Source organism: Labeo rohita, chromosome 3 (assembly GCF_022985175.1).
Source record: "Labeo rohita strain BAU-BD-2019 chromosome 3, IGBB_LRoh.1.0, whole genome shotgun sequence".
Taxonomy (NCBI): domain Eukaryota; kingdom Metazoa; phylum Chordata; class Actinopteri; order Cypriniformes; family Cyprinidae; genus Labeo; species Labeo rohita.
In genome coordinates, this window is record NC_066871.1 from 11,545,052 (window position 1) to 11,565,192 (window position 20,141).

Genomic DNA, 20,141 nt, shown 5'->3' on the forward strand with positions numbered 1-20,141 from the left:
AAGTACACTGTGAAATGCTCTAGTGAATGCTAACCAGCTTTTTAAATGTAAAGCAGTAAACTCTTAGTTTAACACTGTAAATATCATCAGTTTGCATTAACAACCCCTGCCCCATCTAGAGTTTCATGACAGAATTTGGCATTTCACCCAAAAATTAAAATTTGTTGAAAATTTACTCACCCTCAGTCTATCCTAGATGTAGAGATTGGAGATTGTGATGCTTTTATCAGCCGTTTGAACTCTTATTCTGGTGGCACCCATTCACTGCAGTAGATCCATTAAAGTGATGTAATGCTAAATTTTCCCAAATCTGAAGAAATAAACTCATCTACATCTTAGATGGCCTGAAGATAAAATCAGGAATTAGATCGTTTGACATTACATTCTAAAGGCAAAGGTGACTATGTGAAAAAGTAAACAAATATATCCACTTACGATTTAATGAATGACTGTCCTATCAGCTCATCTGTCTTTCAGGCTTGCTGCTGATTGCATACTCATAATAGAAAGATAAAATAGATCTCATGGTGTGAGAGATAAGGTAATCATCCTGTGTCCAAATAAACATACTGAGACAACTGTTGGCAGCGAGAACATTACCATAAAAAGAAGAAGAGGAAAACAATGCCATGTCTGCAGTACGTCGTTTTACCACACATTTACAAGATAGAGTGAGATTCAAACATATGGGCCCTCTTCTATTTTGCATTTTTCTAATTTGTCACTTTTTTCTTTCATGACAGCAGAACCTATGAAAGTTTGTCTCATACCTGATGACCATGTGCTGCATGATTTTTCATCTTGAGCTTTAATGGAAGAACATCTGACCTTCCTCACAAACGCATGTTCAATTTCACGAATTATTAGAGTCTAATTGATTTGCATCATAATGTTTCTTTGTATCCAATCTAAACCTAAGTTTTCAAAATGCACAGACAATCAGTTACACATTCTGTACTAAATACCATATCTTCTGCACTACACTGACCACTTGCACTATAATGTCCAGCATTTGCATCTTTTATATGCTACTATTTGTGACCCTGGACCACAAATACAGTCTTAAGTAGCACGGGTATATTTGTAGCAATAGCACAAAATACACTGTATGGGTCAAAATGATTCATTTTTCTATTATGCCAAAAATCATCAGATATTCTGTAAATTTCCTACTGTAAATATATCAAAAATAATTTTTGACTAGTAATATGCATTGTTAAGAACTTCATTTGGACAACTTTAAAGACGAATTTCTCAATATTTTGATTTTTTGCACTCTCAGATTCCAGATTTTCAAATAGTCGTATCTTGGCCAAATATTGTCCGATCCTAACAAACCATACATCAATAGAAGCTCATTCAGCTTTGTATAAATCTCAATTTCAAAAAACTGACTCTTATGACTGCTTTTGTGGTCCAGGGTCACATTTGTACTTCTAGTTGGATGCAAACTGCAATTGGCTGTACTTGTTATCTAATACAATCTAATCAAGATGGTATATACATATAACATATGTGTATCAAGACCTATATTTATAATGTGGGTTTGGTGGTTACTGCTTCAGAGTGGAACCAGGCTGTTTAATGTAATGCTGAGTTTATGCCCTCAACCCTGGTATCTGAATCCAGTGGTGTGGGTGATCAGTCAACGGCTCCCTCCTATAAACTCCCCCGCCACCTCCTCCGGATCAGCCGGCACTCCCCCGCCTGCAGAGGCCGTTAGAAACCCCACATGAAAGCCTCTGAATGGGCTCTTTCATATTAGCACTGATCCCACATTGTTTATGCGGAGTAATTAGAAGCGCACAGGAAAGCCCGGAGGTTAATTACAAAAGACTGGATTACAGTCATATCTCTGTCACGTCTAAACAAGCAATGCACTACAATGCTTTCAGGGACCTCCAAACTAATTTTCTTTTTGCATCCTCTGTTTTATTTAGTTGTTTATTTCTATAGAAACTTTGAAAGTGTTAGATTTCAGTGCTATTTATGCAAAATTAACATCACAAAGCAGAAACAGGTAGTCGTGCCCCAAGGTCACATAGTCAAAGTTGCTGTGTCAGGGGCAAAAACAATCAAAAGTGTCATAGAGTTGGAGTAGGGAAAATTACTAATAAAGTTGAAGTCTATGCATATATGAAATTAAGATCACACATATACCAACATTTCCTATCTTTTCCTTCTCCAATGACTGCGATTTGCTGTGAACTGCTATTTCTTAAAGGCACAGTTCACCCAAAAAAATTCTGTCATCATTTACTCACCCTCATGTCGTTGCAAACCTAGAATTTCTTTCCCTTATCAAAAAGAAGTACACTTCACGTTTATTTTATTAAGTATACTTAAGTAAAGTTCAAGTATACTTTTAAAGTATACTTTATGTAGTAAGTATACAAATATCAGTGTACTAGTAGTATATTTTTAAGTGTACTATTTTAATACTCATTGGGACTAAATTGGGCCACTTTCTAGTATATAAAAGTATACTTTTAAGTATACTTTAAGTATAACAGTAGTAAACTTTGAGCACACAGCTAGTTTACATCTGTTGTACTGCAAGTATACTAAAAGTGAACTAATAGGTATGCTGATAGTTTACTAATTAAATACTTTAAACTACTAGTTTAGCAGTTTTATACTGCAAGTACACTCATAAGTTTTTTTTTTAAGTAAACTTTAAATCATACTTTAAGTATACTACTATGTCTCTATTCAGGTATTAATTTGTATATATCTTGTTATATGAATATCTGAACATACAAAGCATTGTGAATATCTTAGTCTAATATGTAAATAACATTGTCTTTGTTTGTAAAGCATTTTACAAGATTAAGATTACCCACTAACAAATAAGTGGATGTAAATGGATGTAAGTGATTGAAAAGAATCTAGGCCTCAAAACTAGACACACAAACCTCAAGAACGGTGGCAATAGCAAATATTAAAAAGATGAGCTCTTTACGTCACAGTACAACAAATAACTAACAATAATGACAAAACAACAACAAAAAAGTTTAAATGAAGTCAGCAAACAACAAAACAATAATCCTATAACAGTAACTGGATCATTTATTTATGCTGCAATGCATGCTGGGAACTTACAAAGCCTTAAAATTTCAGCAATATGAAATTCTTTGCTCAGACAACTGTGTTTGACTAGTTGGGTCAACGTTTGGGGTAATACTGTTGGTCTGACAAGGGTTTTATATAGTTTCAAGAAAATAGCATTTTTTAGTATTTGAGACTCAAAATGATTTGTAAAATGGAAAATACGTATTTGCATTTTTTACAGTGTGAAAGCATCTGTTTTGGTTTCTTCTTCACTTGTGTTTTGGAAATTCTGTACAGAAGATGTGTAATAGCATCTCTCGTGTATAACAATGAAAACACAGATTCTCAGAGAACAAGTACAGCTCAAATATATTTAGATTTTTTCTAAGTCTAAGTCAAGTATACTTAAATGTCATTTTAAGTATATTTCTGATAAGTATATAAAGCACATTTCTGAGAAGTACATAAAAAGTAGACTGAAAGTATACTTTTCTATTTTTAGTTTAAAAGAAGTATACTAATAGCACACTTGAATTAACTTCTTTTTTCGTAAGGGTTATTATGCAGAACACAAACTATTTAGATATTCTGAAGAATGCTGGTAACAAAACAGTTCGGGTTGTCATTGACTTCCTTTGCATGTGCTAAAAATACATGTATCTTTTTTTATGTTCCACAGATAAAGAACGAATGGCAATGACATGAGGGTGAGTAAATGATGAATTTGCATTTTTTGGATGAACTGTCCCTTTAGCATGACTGGCATTTCCTCATTAAACCAGAGTATCAAGTGAGACCCACTCCCCCAGTTTTCACTCACACGCAGCAGATTTTCCGGATGAATGAAACAGGAGAGGGTCACATCAAACGGGGCTGCGCCACAGAACAAATAAAACAAATCTGCTCTTCTCCTTGGCCCTGGATCCCCTTACACGCTGCCCTTAGCTCCATTGATCTTCACGTGCAAAGTGTGTCGGATGGGTGGGGAACAGGATCTGAGGAGCTGGAATGCATGTCCTTGCAGCTGCTGATATAGAGATGACAGAGCTCAAGGTCAGGCCAGCAGTGAAACACAAACAATAACTTTTAACAGTTAGCTGATGCATGATGTGTCATCATCAAGTAGAAATTATATACACATTAGGCTAAGACGGTAAATTACAGTGCAATCACAATGTCTGAACCAGTTGTCACACTGACATGGTTTCTTTTTGGGTGCAGCATTACGTGGACTTTGTGGCTGTTTTGGGCTCTGCTGCGCCATCTACTGACCCTTTAGTGCAACTGCATCACTTAAAATAACTACTGCAATGCCACAGGACTAAATACAAGGGACCCAAGAACCTGGACACTTAAGTCACACATAGAAATGTAAAAATGTTACATCAAAATACCAAACAAGTGAATGTATGAAAGCGCAAACACCTTTCATGCAAAAAAATAAATAAATAAATATATAAATAAATAAAAATAAAAAATAATAAAAACTTCATGTATTTTTAGATATCAAATGAATAAACAATTGTGTTCATCAAAATTAAGACATAAGGATTTGAAAACGCCCTGGTTTTCGAATGTTCACGATTAATGTGAACCGATGGTTACTCTGATAGGGCATCTGTGTGAACTTAAGGGGAAATGGCTTCATACTTGTACTAAAACGTCATTGACACTAGTTGATTAAGTCATTTTGTGAATAAAATGAAGTTAGTTCTGAGAAAATGTTTAGAATCATTTATTTCAGATGACATTTGTAAATACATACAGTAAAAATGTTTTTTTTTTTTTTTAAGTATTTTCTGCTCATCAAGGCAGTGTTTATTTGATTAAAAATACAAAAATAAATAAATAAATAAAATAAAATAAAACAGGAATATTGTGAAATATTATTGCAATTTAAAATAATGGTTTTCTATTTTAAATATATTTTAAAATAGATTTTATTCCAGTGATGCAAAGCTGAGTTTACAACATCATTACACCAGTCCTATGCTGAATAAAACTTTAAAAAGAACAGCATTTATTTGAAATCTTTTGCAGCAATATACACTACTGTTCAAACTCTGGGGTCAGCACATTGTTTCTTTCTTTTTTTGTTTGAAAGAAATTAATACTTTTATTCGGCAAGAATGTGTTACATTAATAAAAAGTGATAGTAAAGACTTACATTGTTAGAAAAGATTTTTTATTTGGAATAAATGCATTCATTCATTCACATTTTTCATTCATCAACAATTCCTAAAAAAATTCCCAGTTTCAAAAAAAAAATTAAGCAGCACAACAGTTTCAACACTAAAAATAATTCAGCATATTAGAATGATTTCTGAAAAATCATGTGACACTGAAGACTGAAGTAATGGCTGATGAAAATTCAGCTTTGCATAACAGAAATAAATTATATTTTAACATATATTAAAATAGAAAACTGCTATTTTAAATTGCAATAACATTTTATATCACTTCGTATTTATGATCAAATAAATGCAGCTTTGTTGAGCATAAGAGACTTCTTTAAGAAACATTAAAAATCGTACTGATCCCAAACTTTTGAACGGCAGCGTAACACTTTTTGAAACTATTGTTAAATAATCATACTAATATATTGTTTTGCATACCGTAATTAAAATATACATACAGTAAGTTATTACTGCATGTTAATTCCGTAATATCAAGCTGTAAAACAGTGTCTGTTCTCCATGTTGTGAAATAGGACTGTGAATGACACATCTGCTATCTGAGGTGTAACTGAAAGCTTTCATATCATGCGCTCGTCTGGAGACTTCCGCTGGCTTCCCTCCCCCTCAGTCCTCACTCTCAGCTCTCTGTCTCCACAGGGTAAATAAGGTATTTTATATGCTAATGATATGCCCTGGTCCAACAAAGAGCTTCTCCTCTCATGTGGGGCCAATTCTTTACACCATTCACAACCAGCTGTTTGCTCTCTTTCTCCACACATATTGGGCCAGTTGTGAGAAATTAAATTAAGCTAAATATTTAAGAACCAGTTTATAGCACCCTAAGAGGAGATTCCATGGAGATGGTATTTTAAAAAAACATGCCTCAATTATTGAAGGTGTCTCCCCAAACTTGTGATGTTTTAACAACATATTATCATTGACATTGATGCCAGTCAGAGACTTATCAAGTGTCATATCCTTTATATGTGGGGACACATAGCATCTGTTCAGAGTGATGTTTCGTTAACATCTGGCACAGATGGCCCAACACACACATGCGCTATTGATATCAGAGTGCAGTCTGCAAGGTTCATGTCCATTGTTTCATTTGGCAAACACTCTATTGAATGCTGATTGTTTACTGTGGAAACTGTTCTAAAATCCCTTTCTCTGTAAAACACTCTTCAAAAATAATGCCATCAAAGTTCCATATAACAATCTTTTTTAGAACCTTTATTTTTAAAAGTGCATGGTTGGTATCCACACAGAACTCTGCACTTTTTTAAACTCTAAGGTAAAATGTGCATTAAAATATGAATAAAATGTCAAAAACACTTATGATTTAAGCCAACACAATGGCCCAAAACTATCAACCAGCCCACTGTGTCTTTGTGCAGCCCACCCATGCTTTCCACGTGTATCAGAAAGCAGTGGGGGTGTCCAGAGGCCAGCTGTAGGCCTGTAGGTTGAAGCTGGTGGAGGAAAGAGGCCTGCAGGCACCACCCTCTCATCTCATGCTGAGCCAAGTCTTTGTGATCTGAGATCCTGCCTCACCACTGCCCATCTGTCCAGCTCCCAACAACACACATTCTCTCATTCATTAGTCAAACAGCAATCTGTTTGCCATGGCACACATCTACCTGGCTTCAATCCATTTGTGTTCTCATCACAACCCATCAGAGAAACAATATTTGGTCGAAGGGAAGACCTGAGCAGGGACAGCCGGTCTCCTTCCATGGTTTGTGAAATATAGGTCAAATGTGAGTGTGTGTGATTGGAGCAACAGGCATTTTGGGATGAATCATGGAATAAATGCTCTGAAGTACAAAATTCTGCCACCTATCTGTGGAGAAGCGCTACTACCAGAGTTGACTGCAGCTTTCTGCTAAAGTGAGAAACAGAGGTGCTTTACTAGGGACATGGAGTGTTATTAATAGGGTTTCACCTGTTACAATATCTTGTCAGGGATAATAATAATAATAAAAAATGCTAAGCATACTGTGTCAAAACAAAGCATCTTGCTAAAAAAGGTTTCTACTTCATATTTTAACTGGAAATCACAAGCATTTGAAATTAAGAAGTAAACCTTTTTCTTAGTTTCAGATTAGATTGCTGATATCACGAGGCTAGGGAGATTTTCTAAAGCCACACAAAATTTACCTAATTTCTCAGTGTCTTATAAGGCTCCAAATTCAGTTAATATTAAACTTGCCAAAATCCGTTCGGGTTTGCCCATCATCACAGATGGTTTTAAGCAAAAGTATTATTTGCTTAGGTAAAAGACAAATAGTTGTGACTCATATAGTTACTACACTAAAATTAACTGAGCTATTTGGCAAAGTATTTAAAGTTGCTATGAAATTCACATTGTTTTCTAAATGCATGTAACTGCGCTTATTGTGAACAATTTATTCATACACGTTTATTTATTTTTTAATGAAAACTTCTAAGTGTAATTTCATGCAAATGTCAATCTTAAGTTTTTACCAAAGGTTTTTTACTAGACTGATAGCACAGATGTCAACATTTGGTGGTTCAAATACCCATGTGAGGTCTCTCTTAAAGTTTTTAAAGCATTTTTTATTTTTAGTGCATAATTTTCCATAGTCTGGTAAGGCTGGTCACATCCATAAGAGCACATATTCCTTATAAATAGACAAATAGATCAAAATTAAAATAAAGTAACAATTATATGTTTTGTGAAGAGCTATTGCTTCTCTATTTGTTGGGTATTATTGTGTCTGTTTTGTGCATTTCAAATAGCAGAAGTCCTGCAAAGTATGTAGACTCTCAAAAACGTCCTTTTTTTGTCACACCCATAACGCATGACTATTTCCCATTTTTAACACTGAAAACTTGTGCATAGACTGATATTTTTCTGATGTTTAGACTCTATCAACAAGGGTTTATTAAAATATAAAAAGATGGTTCGGTATATTGGTAATGCACACATTCTCTAAGCATTTATATGTCACATAATGCAAAAAGTCACATCCATAACGGTGGATTTGCCCTTAATCAGAATGTCATAATTTTCCAGTTAAACATCAGACTTTTGTCTGGTGACGAATACCAGTTTTTTCCCAATCATTTAGTCGGCTTAAACCCAGGTCCTTTCTAAAAACTGACCGTGAGCTCACTTTCATAACTGCCTTGTTAAAATCAACAACTGATGAACAGAACCAAGTCTTGTCGTACATTTTTTAGTTATTCAACAAACCACTCGAAGTACGTCACAAAATTAAAGAAAATATCTGTTGCTACTAAAATAAAAACTTCTACACAGAGTTGAGAGATTAGTTCAACGTTTTCTGAAATTACACCGACTCCATTTGAGACTGTTGCAAATCAGCTTGTTAGCTTCACAAGAAATGCTCCCCCTGTAAAGATTTTATTTTAGATAGCTTCTGTGTTCCTCACAGATATTAATCACTGGAAGCACGAACGGATATTTGAATATGTTAAATGTGTTATTTCAACATGCTCTTCCCTTGAGCTGCCCACCTGACCCATATATTCCATCTGTTATGGAAATATCATGTCATGTTGGAACCCATAGCCATGTGTGGCTATAGCTGGTCAAACTCATTTTTCATCATATCTGAAGACAGATTTCTTATTCTAGCCTCCAGAAATACAGCATGAGCGAGAGGAAACGAGGAGCAGAGAAAGAGAGAAAGTGAAAAGAGAAAACAGAGAGAGAGAGACAGAGGGAAAGACAGGATCAAAATTTCCAGACGTGTTTTGCCAATCCCCGCTGTCAACCTTCAGTTGCCTTTTTAGGCATTGCAACATGCATTAAAGGTGAGATAGGGGTAGTGCTTACCTGTAGAAAACACACAGGTCAATGGGACAGCTAATTAGTCTAGTGGACTTTGGCTCCCCCCTATATTTATTCACACAGTCATAAAGTAAAACAAGGTGGCAGCTAATTGGCTGGGACTGTCGGCTCTGAGAGGGAGACCTGTCTGTCTTTACCTGGCCTGAGCTTCTGCCTCCTCTCTAGTTACTTGGGTGCCCCTCCCGTCATGCCCACAGACTTGATTTCCTTTTTAGGGCATAGCTGTCACAGACCTGGAGCAGGCTCTGGATTCCCCTTGCTTCCATTCTTATTCAGATCACCCTGTTTCCTTCGTCATCTCTGTTTCTGTCAGAAGCCTGCTAGCAAACACAGTTACAATTCATGATATCTGATTCCATTTTTAGAACTGTATTTAGACTGAAAGCTTTCTCTGATTCAATTTCACAGATTTCAATTTAACTAGCTATACTGGCATAGTAAACTGCTTGAATCATAATCAGAAGACTTCTGCAGCAACAAACCCCCCCTCAGCTATAAAAAAAAAACACCTATGAACTGCAAAATAACAGTGCATTCAAGTCACTTTAGAAAGATTGTATTTATGAGGTGAACACACATGAACTCCACCACAATGTCACAATTATGATCAGGAAATTCAGGATTTTCTTCGAGACCTTTCTGAGATCACTGAGATAAGATGGACACAAAGGATACAGCATTTGTAGTTAATGGAAAATTTGTTGAAATATATGAAATTACTATTTTTTTAATTAGTTGCGTGTGCTAAATTCACTGAACAATGTACGATTACAATACCATGTATAACAATTCCGTTTACAGCATCTTCGTAATTAAAACATATCTGACGCACAAATTTATTCATACATTCCAACTTATAAAATATGAAGTTCCCAGGAGGACTTGAATGCACCAATAGTCCTGACCCATGAGGCCAGTGTGCGCAATAACAAGTGGTTTAGAAGTCATTTAATCTAACATTTAATCATTTTTTAATTATGTGAGTCCCTGAAAGTACCACAGACATTCAGAGAAAAATTATTTGATTATGATTTTCCCAAAGTGATTAAATCAGCAGTTTTCCTTTAACTCTCAAATAAGTGGAATGATAGTTTTTGGGGTAAATGGCCATACTGTTGAATGGGCTAAAAGGAAACACAGTTAGATGTGCTTTCTGTAACTAAGAAGGAATAGGCTTCATGCATGAAATACACATATAAAATCAAAGTACTTCAAAATGTAAGAGAAACTCCTGAAGAACAACATAAAAAAAAATAAATTAAAATTAGTACACCATTTGCGTTAGTGGTTACTTAAAATTTGCATGAATGTTATTCAAAAAAAAAATATTTAAACTATGCACACTACCAGTCAAAAGTTTTTGAATAGTAAGTGAGTGTATTCGTTGATTCAAAGTACAGCAAAAACAGTACATTTTAAAATATTTTGACTATTTAATATAACTGTTTTCTATATTAATACATTTTAAAATGTCATTTATTCCGGTGATTTTAAAGCTGACTTCTTAGCATAGTTACTCCAGTCACCAGATCCTTCTAATCATTCTAATATTGTGAGTTGCTGCTAAAAAAATCATTATGTTGAAAACAGCTCAGTATAATTTTTTTCAGGTTTCTTGATTAATAGAAAGTTCAGAAGAACAGCATTTATCTAAAATAGAAATCTTTTGTAACATTATAAATGTCTTTATCATCACTTTTTATCAATTTAAAGCAATAGCATAGTATGCAACAAAAGCTTTTTATTTCAGATAAATGCTGATCTTTGGATCTTTCTGTTCACCAAAGTTTACTCAACTGTTTTAAATACTGATAACAATAATAATCAAAAATGTTTTTTGAACTGCATGTTAAAGTGATTTCTGAAGGATCATGTGACACTAAAGACTGGAGTAATGATGCTGAAAATGTAGCTTTGATCACAGAAATAAATTACATGTTAAAATATATATTTAAATAGAAAACAGTTATTTCAAATACTAAAAATGTTTCAAAATTTTACTGTTTTTACTGTTCTTTGGATCAAATAAATGCAGGCTTGGTGAGCAGAAGAGACTTTTTTGAAAAACATTACAAATCTTACCGTTCAAAACCTTTTGATTGGTAGTGTATATGATGACAAATTTAGCCCTATCAGTGCCTATTTGTAAATTATATCACTATAGCTCTGTCCACTTCTGTTCCAGGACCTTTAGACCTAGACTGCCACTGCGTTTACATGATTTGTAATCAAACCAAAGTTATTGAACCATCTCTTTGTAAACAAATTATGTTGTGACCTAGCAAGTGAACATTCCATTTAAAAATTCATCACCTCCATCCAGACTCTACATGACAAGGGTTTTCCGAAGTGCCCTTTTTCCCTTCTAACAGGCAGCAATATTTAGCCTCAAAAGCAGGTGAAGTGACGTCAGCCCTCATCCAGTAAACAGAGCATCAACCAGTCAGTCAGACATAAAGAGTAGTAGTGGGATGGGCACAGAGTATGAACACAGAGCCTTCCAGACTCGGCCTGTAGGGAAAAAAGAGGGTTTTTCCATGGCTTGGCAAGATTATTGCTGCAGTCACGCTACCCTTAAAGGCCTCTGACTGACCCTCTATTGCCTGCGGCAGTTGGCTGGGCTGTGTTTTTAGGGAGGGGGTGAGAGAATGAAACGCTGCTGAAAGAGAGGGGATCAGGGTGGAGAGGCTTCCCAGTGCAAAGGCGGAGCTAAACGAGAGAGAGGCCAGGCAAAGGGCCAGCCAGAATACTAAGCATCTCAATTTCAATACCCCATAAAACAGCAGAGCCCCAAAAAACAGGCGTGCCTATCCTCTTTTCAAATTGTTCATGCACTAGAAAGAGCAAAGCTCCCATGCTTACCAGAGAGGGCGTGTGAAAAACTGGTTGCATTACAGTCAAAAAGTAGGTCACAATATGCAAGATTCAGCTTTGACAAAGTCTGCATGCGAATAATTAATAGCATTAAATCCTGAATGACGTGAATCAAATTAGCAGGCTTAAAATGCGAAGATGAACGCATGCTTCCTGAATTGCACGTTTTAAAGCTTTCTAAATATCAGCAGCCTTTATGTTCACTTTGCTGCCTCATTGCATGGTTAACAGGCCGGGGTCTTCCAGCTGTACAAAACGTGCATTATGTAACATGAGGAACGGGGGATGCTATTCCTGACCTACATTCTGTATGTTGGGAACGCCCGCACTAAGGGATGTCATGAACTATAGTCCTCACTTTCAGTCTCTAAATCAGTTTAGTCACCTTAATCAGCATTTGGGGGGCTTCAAAAAAAGAGATCTTACTGTTGGATCATCTTTTATATATATATATACTAATAAGGTTTAAATATACATTTTCCAGGATGTTTCAACATTTTTGCACTTTGCTCACATGCATTAAACGGTTAATCCACATTTGAGTGGCTACTGACTGATACAGGGGCTTAACTCTTAATTACAGTGTCATCAGGGTCAGCTTTCCATGAGCCAATAAGATTTAGTTACATAAGAGCTGCAGGTAATTCTAGTGGCGCTCGGGGAACGTCTTGCTGTGCCTCCGTGAAAGTAGACTTTGACATGCGCGAGCATTCACACAAAAACCACCGTTTCTTCCCACAATGTCAAGTTGATGATTACCATGCAAATGGGCTCAACCATATCCACCCTAACAAAACTTTTGAGTCAGGAGTCATGGGCACAGTGTGTAATTTTCCTCTTTTAAGAACAGTTGTGGCACTGGTCAATAAACACGCCAAGACCTAAACATAATTCAGACTGAATCTTTATTGACAAATGTGGCCACTGGCTTTTGTTTTCTCAGCCCGAGGGAGAGGGGAAACCTTTAGTGTCCCTCAATCTTAAACGTGACGCTGGCTTAGTCAATAATCAACATCTAACAATCTGCTGAGAGGAATTTACCACCTCGTAAAGCAAAGGAAAAGCTGCTGTGGCCACATCCACAAGTCAATTCTGAAGATATATGGTTCTGCTACAGCACAATGCTATTCCCCCTTGTGAATCCAGCTGAAGGAAGTGACCCCAAACTCCTTTAAAGACCTCAGCCGCTGAAAATCCATTAGCATATTATGTCATGGAATTTTGCGGAGGAAAAGGGAAATCAGAAAGAAGCCAGAGCTTACAAGGCAAGAGTCGCACGTCTTCAGAGCCCAAGCTGAGTGTGCAATGAATGAGATGCATGCTTTGATGACTAAGTTTGGCAATCACTACCTGCTAGTCCTCTCCATATATGGAGGCTGAGAAGTTGGAGATCAAGTGAAGCCCCGCCCACCGGCTCTCTACTAGTAATTGTTTGCTGTCTAAACAGTGTAAGGAGGGGCCACGCATAACGCGAGTATGAGAACGTGTGCGTGTTTGGGAGCGGTAGATTAAAAGTAAAAGTGAGAGAGATTTTGAAAAAGAATGAGAGGCTGTTGATAGTGTATCTGGGCTTAAATTGATTGTGTCAAGCGTTAGGGTGTAAAAGTGCAATATGAGCGAATGATGTTGATAGGAAATAGCAAAACACTGAGAGATGAAATCAGCTATCTAAAGTTGAGACATCATCAGTCATCGTTGCCCTGCCAAGGCTGACTATATATGGATATGACCTCGCTGTCATTATTTAAAACCACTTCCTTCTTACTCATAGTGAGGCAGACCGGAGGCAAACCTTCATTTTTTTTTTCACTAAAGAAATGAATGAAAAACACTGTCGCTTTGACTCAAATAAACAAACCAAAAATTCAACTGTAACCTAAAGGAAATGCTATAAACAAATACCAGAAAGGTTTCTGTATATTGTAAAGGTTGCATTTACATAAAATACTCAAATATGCAAGCACGTGTGAAGGAAAGAGACTCACACTGTGCTGTATGAAACTGCAGAAAATCAAAAGTAAAACTTTCTCTATAATTAAAACTCAGCATCTCTGACCAAGCGCTGCTTCATTCATAAGGCCTAGAAGTTTCAATCTGATCTCCATGAGAAAGTCCCTTGTGACAAGGGCCTTGAATTCTTGACATTGTTACCATGTGACACACTTAAAGATTTCCTTTTATGGCGGTTGCTGTTACATCGACCAGAGGGCGAGGCCTAACCCAGCCAAAGTGCACAAACCGTCTACAGTAAAAGCCCTTGAGGAAATAAATATGAAGAATCCTTTTGCGGACAAACTTTGAGGAAAAATGCAGCACAGGCCAAGCTGAATTTCTAGTTATATTGATTCTTATCTCTCTGCATGTAAATTCTTCACATATCTGGTGATGTCAAGGGTTTTTATCATACTCAAATGTCATACATACTTTGAGAGGCTTGTGTATGAGAGTATTTCACTTTTACAAAAAAGGAAATGTAAATTATAATACATAACACTATAAGTGTACATTACAAACATACAAACCCTTTCCTGTGTTATTTTGAGCTTTGCGCCACACCTGAGCCAAAAGAGCTCACAAATTGCTCTACAAGAAATTACTTGTCTATTTCTTTCGCACTGCACAGTCAGTGCATCTCAAGTCACTAAAGACTTAGGGTTTGTGGCAGAAGGTTACAAACAAAACAGTCATCAGAAAACCTTAGTAGTTATTTCCTTTTGATTGCTCATTGTAAACACAATGTTATGTTAGGTTAAGTCACAAAATGATTGTTTTTTCGGCTTTACATTAATGACTGATGAAATGAGATGTACATGTAAAACAACTGAACATATAAATTAAAAAGCCTTCTGGCAAAGGGAATTAATTGAAAAAAAAAAAAAAAAAGAATTGAAAATAAATACAACCTTTATAAGCTCTTGACCAATTCTGCTTAAAGTAACAAACCATCCAGATGAGGTGGGCAGCTGTTTACAAAGTAATAAAAAACACCTGTTTGTAGCGCTGTAATGTTGTCTTTTACACATCAGTGAGAATAAGGCGTGCATTGCACGGCACGATGATAAAGAGTAAGTATGTACTACTCAGCTGTACATTCCTGAGTTGGCAAAGCTTGCTCCCACAGCAGAATATTTGAATGTGATTTCCTGTGCAAACTTGCTGAAGAAATGACATCCCTTAAAAAATCACTTCCTGTAAGACATGCGTAGGTCATTCCCTTATTTGGCAACTAACAATGGCCTTTGGTTTTCGCGCTGTGGAATTTGAATCTTTTAAGGAAGGAGCTATATTTCAATGAACATATTTACTTGACTGGGTCGGATCTGGATCTGCTGAAGCTCAAAGTTAAGAAAATTCTGGGTGAATGACGTACTTGTTTCGTACTTAATTATTAGGTAAGTGCTCAGCTATTGGTTAGTCTGCCAATGGTATGTATGTTTACGTTGTGTGCACTGATGACCCAAACATAGGTCTCTGCCAATATTAATTTTGGAGGTGGGCCTTGGTACAACTCAGTCAGTCTAACCAGTGATGCTGAGAGTGCCACACCTCAACAGTTTCACACAGACATCACTCAGGAATGGCAGATATTTCATGCACAAGAGACATTACTACGAAACTCTTGAGAATAAAAGGTGTGATGAATAGAATGACAAAATGACAGCACGCTTTCATTGCAATGTTTAGATGAAGGTTCCGGTTGCAGACACAAACCTGGCAGAGCTTTCACGCACTCTTAAAAAATAAAGGTTCCAAACGGGTGTTTCTGCAGTGATGCCATAGAAGAACCATTTTTGGTTCCCCAAAGAACCTTTCAGTGAACAGTTCCTAAAAGAACCATTTTGAAGAACATTTTAAAAATCTAAAGAACCTTTTTCGACTTTTTAGAACCTTTCTGCATTTGAAAGATTCTATGGATGTTCAAGGTTCTTCACAGAACCATTTATGCCAATAAAGAACCTTTAGTGTGAGCTGAACTTGTTGAAACAGCGGTTGCTAGAACGCTTTTTACTTGCCCGATTTAACAGAACACAACCCCACCAATCTGCATTATTATTTAATTTCTATAAAACTAGCTGTGAGGACAAGTTATTGGCTGAAGGGTTAGTAGGTTTTAAAAATGACATGAGTAATAGTACGCATGTGGCACTAATTGTGACATTTTGTATGTGCTATTTAGGGTCCGAAATGATGATTTGTAACTGACATATGCAAATATTCTTCAAGGATCATTTCAATCTTGCCTTAAGTGTATGTTTGACCAAAGGTCATGAATGTTGAAACTGCTCTCTGATATGTAAAATTCTCTTATGGTGCAGGATCTCTTTCCTGCTAGCGTTACTCAACTTCCTGTAGCAGGCTTAAGCTATGCTGCTTGGCACAGTAATCTCTCCCATGCTGGTTTAAAGGCTGACTGAGTCTGGAGTGTGGACGTGCACGTCTGACTCATTCCAGGGCCAATCCCTGCTCAGCCCTCCTCTCACGAGCAGACAGATGGTGGAGGGGTAGATTAGCAGGCCTAGGGTCCTGGTAGAAAAGCAGATATTGCTATAAACTGACTGATACGATAGTACCATCTCAGATTTTGGTAAATCCCAATGCATTTGGAGAAAAAACAATTGCAGGCCACACAGTAGCAGAACCAAATGCATTAATCCTACATTCTAGTATGACCAAACTGATCAAAAGTGCACACTGATAATGCCTGGACTTAAAATGGTTAAAATGTGTATTTTATGAAACTTCTGGAGAATTTCTATCAATGTAAGTTATGCATATATCAGCTACATGTAAACAGTAACATTTCACATCTCATTAATAGCCCCTGTTAGCAGAAGTCAAAATGGGGTGATGTGTCAATCATGAACAATTTTTAATTGTTAATATCTTTAGTGACTACCCATGTGCAATATCCGTTCATTCATGAACAAAACACCTCAGGTGAACTAATCAATTTTGTGTACTGTACACAGTGTATGTGGCTGTCATGTGATTAAAGAAAAAAAAGACGCAGTTGAGTGGTCAAGTAGTCATTAATTGTTTCAATGGCTGCATTATCATGATTTCTTATTCAGGAATATGATTAAAGTTTGCGCAGATAGACATATTCAGGGAATGTTGACATTGGAAAAAAAATTAACTATGATAAAATAAAGTTTTGTTTATTTTCCTGAACAAGATTCAAAGATCCAAGACAGTAAAATGAACGATTTTCACTTCACTGCAATAAGCAGAACTTTCTTATGTAGAGCACATCATGTAAATATTACAAGAAGGTGCCAAAACATATGCAACATTAAAATCCCCCAAAAATCCCAAACCTGTATGACCTTCTTTCTTCTGTGGAAAACAAAACAAGACATTCTGAAGAATGTTTTTGTCTAAATGTTTTAAAGAACTGTTTTTGACCACAGAATGGCCCTAATAACTTTCATTTTATGGACAAAAACAGTTCTTTAAAATATCTTCCAAAAAAGAAATAAAGAGTAAATAATAACAGAATTTTCTTTTTTCCCATGACCTATTCCTGCTCTAAATAATGAACGGCGCCAAATCCAGCCTCGAGGGGTATGCAAAGCTATATGTTTGACAACTGTATACATACAGACAACCATAAATGGGACATGTGGTACTTTGCCAATTATCACAGCAAAGAGGAAGTGAAGCTATGGTATGGTAAGAAAGGACACAGTCACAACTGTTATGCAGAGGAACACAAATGAGGAACAGTGTTTTTTTTTCTTGGTCAGTATCAAATCCTGTTGCAAGTGGTTTGAGAGCATAAACGAAGATACAAAAGATTTCTTTGTCTGCAGTTGTTTGTCGTTTCAGAATATTATTTGGTCACGGATGCATCTCAAATCAACCATTACTGCATAATACTTGAGTCAGAAAAGTATCTAATTTGTTTACATGAATATAAGAAGATGGATGAGTACATATGAAGCCATTTGGGTCATAAAGAGGGGGGATAATCCAATCTGTAGACTAAGAGGCCAGCTGGCAGTATAAATGTGACTTCCGTTCTAACTTGAGTATCTGGCTTTACACACCAAGTATAAGTGAATCTAAAATCAATTGGTGGCCCTTCTGCTATTTGTTGGGGGCAATTGGAGGCCTTCAGCTCTGCTTCAATGCTTGTTGCACAGAAGAATAAAAGAAAAGACTATAGTTTAGTGATTGGGATAGTGTGTTGTTGAACTGAGCGAAGTGAGTTTCTTCCCAGATGACAAACTTCCAAATGCAACAGATTTCACAAAAACTTCGCACACCCAGAAAGTGGTCCTTTGAGAAGAACTTCATAATTATGTTTCTTATCTGGTTGCAAGTGTTAAGAGAGCATTGGTATCAGAAACGAGATAAGAACTTCAGCACTCCGAAGTACAATGGCATTATCGCGGTGACGGCCCACAACATAATTGTTATTGCTCTGGACATCTTATGTCATAGGGCAAAGCTGAAAATCATTAGGATAGTACCTTATTTAGAGATGAATAGGAACACTGATGTGGGGGGAGGCAAGCTGCTATCAGGGAAGGGTGGTGGTCCTCAGGGGAACTTTGGACTCACAAAAGCACATCTGCTGTAACAAGAGCCCAGTCCAACCTACAAAAGTTACAAAGAGAAGCATGGTTGTTCAAAGTTAAAAAACTGACTGCAGTGGAAGATGCATGTCACATCATATTAATCACAGTTTGGTGCCTAGTTACTATTTTCTTATCTTACAGCAACTTGTATGTTTATGAGGGGGGGATAGACGTTTGGCATTCCTTGAAAAAAATGCTGGGGGATGGGAAGAACAGACCTTATTGATGAGTATATGTCACGCTTGTAGATATAAACCTTACTTTTGGGCTTACATAACTAGTTTCTCAATAAATCTTTCAATGCCATGCATAGTTTAATTGCTGATGCTAAATTTTAAAACAAAATAGTTAAATTTGTTGTGCATTGTTTGAGTCATAACTTATACTTTTGATATCTATGGGTTAAATTTCAGGAAAAGTGCTTAAAACTGTAAACATTCCCTGTCCGTTAAATATGTTGTAAATGTACTGAAGATGAAAAAAAAATTAATATAAGCCTCATAACCACACTATCCTTGATATCAGCAGGAGATTTTGACATAATCAGCTGTTTTTGTTTATAACTGCCATTGAAGGCCATGTGCATTACTCCCAAGTTACACATTAAAAAGTCACATGTAGCTTCGCAACATCACTGCTGTTCAAGCACAGCCTTATCTATCGGTCAAACTGTGGTAACATCTAAAATATGCAAGAAATATTTTTAACGCAGTTGACCATGAACGCCTAAGAAACCATGTTCTCAAGATCTATTGTTTTTTATAAACATCTCCAACGAATAAGTCAAAGTTAATTTGCCTGTATGGATGATAAATCAATAAGGTGTAATATATTTTTGAATGAGAAATCACTTGCCTTCAGATATCTACAAGACATTTCAATAATCAGATCTAGACTTAAATGCTAACATTTAACATCATGCCAAATATAAACCTGGGTTAGGCCCACTTACAGCCATCAACATCTAAGTTACTATCACTCCCTTTCTCATCATCAGGTAACGTATACACCGAAGCACGTAAAAATTTTACTCCTCTGAATTTTGCGTAGGCAACTGACAATTACAGGAATGCAAGCCTGATTCATTCCAGGTTTCACTGCACTTTCTTTGACAACATCACCTAATGAACTCAGACCAGCTAGTTGCTCCTGTTTCATTTCAATGAAAAACACCCCTATTTTGCATAGAGAAGTACCTGGTAAATAACCACACATAAATATAATGGTATTATTGTGAATACAATAAAAAGTAAATGCAGAGCAGATTGTAAACACAACACAGGATCAAGGAGGTGTCCAACACCACTATGACCAATACTAGCACTTGTAACCTTTGCACAGACTTTTTGAACGGCTAAAACGTGCCTTGTTAGCGTTCTCACAACAAAATACGTACACACGGAAAACAGTGCGTTAAACTTCGCTAATAAAAAGAGCAATTTTCATCAAAATCGCCTAGGCCTTGTTCTTCAAATAATCTAGCTTCCCCTTCTTTCACTCTCCAGTTGCAAGAAGCAAGTGTAGCAATGTGCAACGCGACAGCCGGGTGTGTGACGCTAGACCAATCAGAACGCAGAGCTCCGAAAGTTTACCTTTTATGGCTAGAGCCGGGCA

The 20,141-nt window shown here is 36.5% G+C and overlaps 1 long non-coding RNA gene across 1 annotated transcript; it reads right to left on the reverse strand.

The window, feature by feature from the left end:
- Positions 1–1,660: 1,660 nt before the first annotated feature.
- LOC127158364 (uncharacterized) lies at positions 1,661–20,007 on the reverse strand. The gene is made up of 3 exons (XR_007826145.1): positions 19,924–20,007; positions 18,420–18,546; positions 1,661–4,078 (listed from the first exon to the last, which is right to left on the reverse strand). It is a non-coding gene; the product is annotated as an uncharacterized LOC127158364 (long non-coding RNA).
- Between the last annotated feature and the right edge of the window lie 134 nt (positions 20,008–20,141).